Source organism: Thamnophis elegans, chromosome 2 (assembly GCF_009769535.1).
Source record: "Thamnophis elegans isolate rThaEle1 chromosome 2, rThaEle1.pri, whole genome shotgun sequence".
Classification (NCBI taxonomy): domain Eukaryota; kingdom Metazoa; phylum Chordata; class Lepidosauria; order Squamata; family Colubridae; genus Thamnophis; species Thamnophis elegans.
In genome coordinates, this window is record NC_045542.1 from 143,923,071 (window position 1) to 143,929,316 (window position 6,246).

Sequence of the window (6,246 nt, forward strand, 5' to 3'; positions counted from 1 at the left end):
CCTGCCTTCTGCTGAAAATCATGGGTCTTCCCAATATAGGAGGAAACCCTTGAATTTACACTCTCCTCAAAAAGTGCCATAAAAAAGTTAATTAAGGGAGAAGGATTAGCAATCGCCTGAATCTATAGTTCAACTTCTGCTACTCCTCAGATCTGTTGGGCTACAACTCTTTGTTATCTTCATTTGCCCATGCTGGAAGGCGATAGCAACTGTTTATAGTCCGAAACATCAACAGGCTGCTCAGGGTAACCATCTATCTTGTGACTATTCTTATCCTATTCCACATCTTCCGATACCCCCCCTTTTTTTTCACAGAAGCAGCACTTCTTCACATTTATCATATGCAGAAGCTACATAGAGTATGATCAACCAGCAAACAGAGCATAAACCAAAGAGGATGTCAAGGTATCATTAATGGACAACAGGGAGACAACAATAGTATATAATTCCTCATTAAAGGAACATATCAACTTTGGAACTACTGATAAGTTTTCTGGTTATGGATGTATGTCTTTAATACATAAGGGCTGAAGTGGCACTGCATGATGTTCTAGCATTAAGTTGCCTAGCCTAAAATCTCATCTCCACGTACAATTGCCTATCACAAGGCACTTGGTTTGAGAGTCTAATTCTCATCTCCAATTGTCAAGCGTTTCAGTTAAGAAATACAGGTAGTCCTCAGTTTACAACCATTCATTAGTGACTGCTCAAGGTTAAAATGGCACTGGGGAAATAATGTCAGTTTTCCACACATAACAACCACTGCAGCATTCCCGTGATCATGTGATCAAAGTCTGGATGCTTGGCAACCGAAACTTATTTATGATGGTTGCAAGTGTCCCGATGGTCATGTGATCACCTTTGGTGAACATCTGGACATCAAAGTCAATGGGGAAGTCAGATTCACTTAAACCATGACTAACTTTACAACTGCAGTGATTATTTACAAATGTGCGGCAAGAAAAGGCGTAAAACGGGACAAAACTCACTCAACAAATTTCCCATTTAGCAGAGGACATTTTGGGTTCAATTGTGGTTGTTCAATTGAGGACTACCTGTATAGTATGCAAGTATTCAGTCCGTCCGATGACTCAAAAAACTTTCCCAATGAATTCCTTTTGTTTGTTTGTTTGGTACAAATTAGCAAAAAGGAAGTCCTATGATGGGTATTAACGACTGATCAGGATCTAAAAACTGAATTCAACTAGCCATATCAGATGACCCATTTTTAGTCACAGGCATCCTTCCTGATTAGATGTTTGCAAACAGATGAAGAAGCTTTATAACCAGTTGCACTGCTGATCTACCGTATTTTTCAGAGTATAAGACGCACCCTTTTCCCTCAAAAAAGAGGCTGAAAATCTGGGTACGTCTTATCCACTGAAGACAGCATTTCTTTGCTTCCCCAAACCCTGCCCCCTTCACCAAAATGGCTGTGCGTAGCCTTTAGGAAGCTTTCAGAGTGCTCCTGGGGGCTGTGAAGGGCAGAAATGAGTGAAAAATGAGCTGTTTTTTGCTCATTTCTGCCTCCCCCCCCCCCAGCTCTCAGGAGCACTCTACAAGCCTCCTAAAGGCTATTCATGCCTTTTTTTAAAAAAAAATGGTCCCGTTTTTGCAAAAAAGGGCCACTTTTGGGGTGGTCTGCAGAGTGCAAAACCTTTTTTAAAAAATTTGCCTCTTCAAAACCTTGGTATGTCTTATACTCGTGTGTCTTATACTCCAAAAAATACGGCAACTACATCACTATTGTCTTTTGCAGGAGTAGATCTCTGTAGTTTCAAACAAAACATTTCTTTCTTTTTATTCCCCCATCCCAAGATATTTTTAGAATGCTGGAGACTGAATCCATGTGGGGTGCGAAGGAATAGCTGCAGAACCTGCAGTTAAAAGGATACAAGGCAGAAAAAGTCCTGTTTGAATAAAAATATCAGAAAACAAGGATAAATGAAGCAATAATCAGGCAAAAATGCTGAGTGCTTTAAGGTGACCCTTCCAAATATTTCCGGAAAATGATTGGCAAAGGCTGTGTACCTATCTGAAAAGTAATTTCCCTTATTTCAGGAAGCTGGTCCTTAAACATTTGGCACTGTGCAGTCAGCATTGAACACAAAACACTTTCTCTCTTATAAAATTCTTGTAGAAAAATGGAAATAAAGAAAAGAAAGCACACGAAGACAAGGCAAGACACAACCTCTGCCTTAAACTATGGTAAGTTGCTGCTAAAGCTGCCGGAGGACTAAGGTGTCACAACTTTAATCTCCATTTCAGCTGAAGGGCCCGAAGATCTAATCTTCCAATTCAAGACTCTGCACAACTCACTTTGATAACCCATTTCTGCTAACTGTACAGACTGCTTAACCATCAATTGCGAAACGGCTGCATAAAGATGTGAAAACTGTAAAGGCACAAAAACTGTCTTAAGTTTTAGCTTTCGATTTCTCTTTATAAGTTCAGCTGCTGTGATGCCAGCATATTCTGGGTTCAGGATGCCTAACCACAATAAGTTCAAAAGATATTTTTTCCGCCACTTTGCTCTGCGGTTCAGAGTTTTAGAGTTGTTGGGGATTTTTTTTTGCCTTGTGCTATTATCTTTCTGGATCAATATTGAGAAATAAAAATGGAGAACGTTGTTATCGAAATTACCTTCCCTCCACCAGTTTTATATTCATATCATCGATATTTATGTTATACAAATTACCTTCCCTCTACCAGGCTTAGATTACTTCATCCGGAAAGAGACAAGTCTAGAGAATAAGAGAGAGTAATTGCACAATTTCATTCCCTCTTAAACCAATGGCTGGAAACAAAGAAAAACACACACATAAAGTGCACTGCCTCCAATGAAGTAGAATAACCCCTACTAACCACATCGTTGGACTGACAAAAGCCAGCTCAATGACCTTCTGGGATTGCTAATGACTGTAACCCTCCATGCTAACAGCCAAACAACAAAGCCTACAGTGAATACAGTCTAGATCAGGGGGGCTCCAACCTTGGTGACTCTATGACTTGTGGACTTCAACTCCCAGAATTCCTCAGCCAGCGTTCGCTGGCTGAGGAAGTTAAAGGGAGTTCTGGGAGTTGAAGTCCACAAGTTGTAAAGTCACCAAGGTTGGAGACCCCTAGTCTAGATGCCTCAACCTTGAATCAATGTGTTATGCAGATCCAATCTCTTCCACACATAGGGGTTGATAAGGAAAAAAAAAATTCTCTGCACGAATCCGGACAACTTCTTAATCTCCTGGGATTTCAAAAGCCCCCACACAGATTGAGAAGTTCAGAAGGTATGGATTCTTGCTTCAATAAAAGTCGAGGCATCTATCATTCATGCAGCTGGATCAACGCTTCAAGTCTCACATCGACCCATGAATGCCAAGGTATTAAGAGGTCAACTTCAGAGATACTGGAGGCAGAGCAATTCCCTCGGTGCAGATTCTCCAGCTGGCAACATAAAAAGTGAGGAGAACCAGCAGTTGGTCTATGAAAGGTTATTTACCTGCGTTGCTATATCAACTTTTTTCTTGAGGGTGGAGCATTCCTCTAAAAGGCTTTTGCCACATATTTTTACCTCGGAAGCCCAAGCGCTTATTTTCTAAGGCTCTTTATTTCTTATTACTTCCAGCAGTTTGGAAGGCATCCTTTTGCAAATGCAGAGATTAAGACAAGTTTTTCCCTCCCCTACGATCTCCATTGCAAATGCAACGGTAGTATTTGGAACCCCCATTGACTGCAATCTTAAGAAATAATGAGCATTTTACAGTGTGTCGCCGGGCAGCTTGGCAGCTTAGCAACAAGGGAGTATAGACAAGACTTGAGTTTAAAGCAGTCCGACTTCTTGTCAAAGGCAGTTCAGAAATATTGGCAGGAGACACATTAGCACCTATTGGTCATTATCAGGCACAAAAAACCAATCACATATACCACAGGCATACAGTTTTGTGACACAAGTTAAAAATTCCACAGGAACCCCTGCAAAAAAATGACAAAAAAGTATTGGGAAGGGAGGGAGGAAGGAAGGAAGAAAGGAAGGAAGGGTCAAAACTATTGTCAGCTTTAATATTACTATAGAAATGGATACAATCTACCAGTAATTCCAAATTTTTTTGAGAGCTATGCTACATAGAAAAAAAAAACCCATCTTCCTCCTCTCCACCCTGATGATATGCCAATATATCTTTCCATTTTCACGTATTTTGAATGTGCATGAGGTATCACAAATAAAGTTTAAAGGGTAGCATGGAAGAATCTAAACAAAATGGGGGGGGGCAGGGAGAGCTGTAACTGCTGTATTTGGATAATGAATACCCCAAAGAGAAAGGTTTACAGAAAGCTAGGCTATTATAATTCAGAAAGAATTAATTCTGGAAAAATCTGGGAAGGACACCTCGAATCCAGTCAGGACTGTACAGACCCACGCAGAAGAGGCTGAAGTTTCTCCTTGCCTTTTTTCCCCCTTAACACTAACAGGGAGAATAAAAGTTCAGGATCCCAGGAAGGATGCCAGATAAACTAAAGATTAAAGATTCTCTGCAATGTAAGCAAAGATTGTCTCAACAATGGCTCAGCTGAGAGCAGCTTTTCAAATTAGCATGATAGAGCATTGGATGACAACATGAAGAGCTGCCATCAAAACATCTACAGTGGGTTCAGAGGAGGTGCTTTCCCCCCACCACACACACACATCTTATGAAGCCTTGAAACTCAACAAATAAATCAGATATCCTCCATGAAGCAGGGTGTATCTATCATTGTTTGAGGGAACTTCCAGAAACCCAATGATGGGTTGATCCAACTGAGGTTTGTTCCCCCAAAACAAACTACTGATGAGGAGGTCTGCCACGTCAAGATCTCCCTTTCACGAATTCCTACGTAATGAAGGCAGCATGGTATAATCTCGTTCAAAGTGGTACAGAACAAATATTTTGGGGTGAGGTGGGTGGGGTGTAAGAAATGTTAAATTACTAGAGGGCTGGTTGTTTTCTACAAATTTTATGTAGTGGTAGAATTTCTGAATACATCTCTACAACAAAATTTCCATGCATACAGAAAAGCAGCACTTGAGGGAGAAATTTTCAGGATTTAAATGCTTAAAAACATTATCGCTCGCCATCGCCAGCTGCTGTTTGCGATGGCGCACGCCCGATTTCTATTTCCAAAATCCATTACCTTAAGTTTGCAAAAGTTGGAACGTGGTTTGTGGTTTTGGCTAACCTAAATGGTAAAGCCCAATTGCCTTCAAGCAATGCAAATGTTTACAATTTATTTAAACATCAGTCAACAGAACAAAACTTAAACTGCACTGAGAAGCAGCAGAGAAATTACTCACTACACATGAAGAAAAAAAAAAGTCAGTTTTGATTGTAGTGGCTTTTGGTAGTCTGAGTACTACAACCTCCCATACTGTTCTCAATATTTTCATTTAACTCTTGCTGCCATTGTTCCCAACAGAAATAATAATCATGGGGGTAAACTAAGAGATAGATGTGGCACAAAGCAAATGTAAAATTACACTTCTGAAAGAAGTGGCAAGTATATCTTTCTGAACCTCCAATGGTTTTAAGGCCAGAAATTTCTACTATAGTTTAGCTCCACATTTGCAACACTGGACAAAACAAAGAAAATCAGACCCAAACATCTCCACATCTAGTCCTAAAACCTCCTGCTTGTGCAAAAGGAGATATAAACACAGCCTGTTCAGACTTGCAGCCAATACATTCAAAAGCCCAACGTCTACAGGGCAGAGTCACCGAAATGTCTGACTGCAGAAACGCTTGTGACAATTGCCCTAGAAAATATTATTTCCCTGTTTTCATCGTGTTCTTAGGCTCCTAAGCAGCCGGGGATTCATTTTTAAACAAAACAAAAATAACAAGAGACACGATGTTAACAATCTTGCTGGGTTCCATAACGATCCCCCACAGGAGACCAATACATAGAAGAATACAGAACATTGATTGGCAGACACTGCCCCCCCACCGCCACCACCCAAGATGAACAGCGCAAAGAGGCACCGAGTCTTCAAAAAGTATATTCAGAAGAGGTATTTCCTGCCTCTGTGGAACAGATGTGGCAACAGCCACTTGGACAACATTCTTGGATTACCTGGGATGTACTAGGGACTGCATCTGTCTTCTTTAACCAAGCACCAATGCCTCCATGCTTGGGATATTGAAATGATCCCCCGCCCCCCCTCTCTCATTTCACACTCCGTTGGGAGATTTAAAAACAAAACAAAACACATTCTCT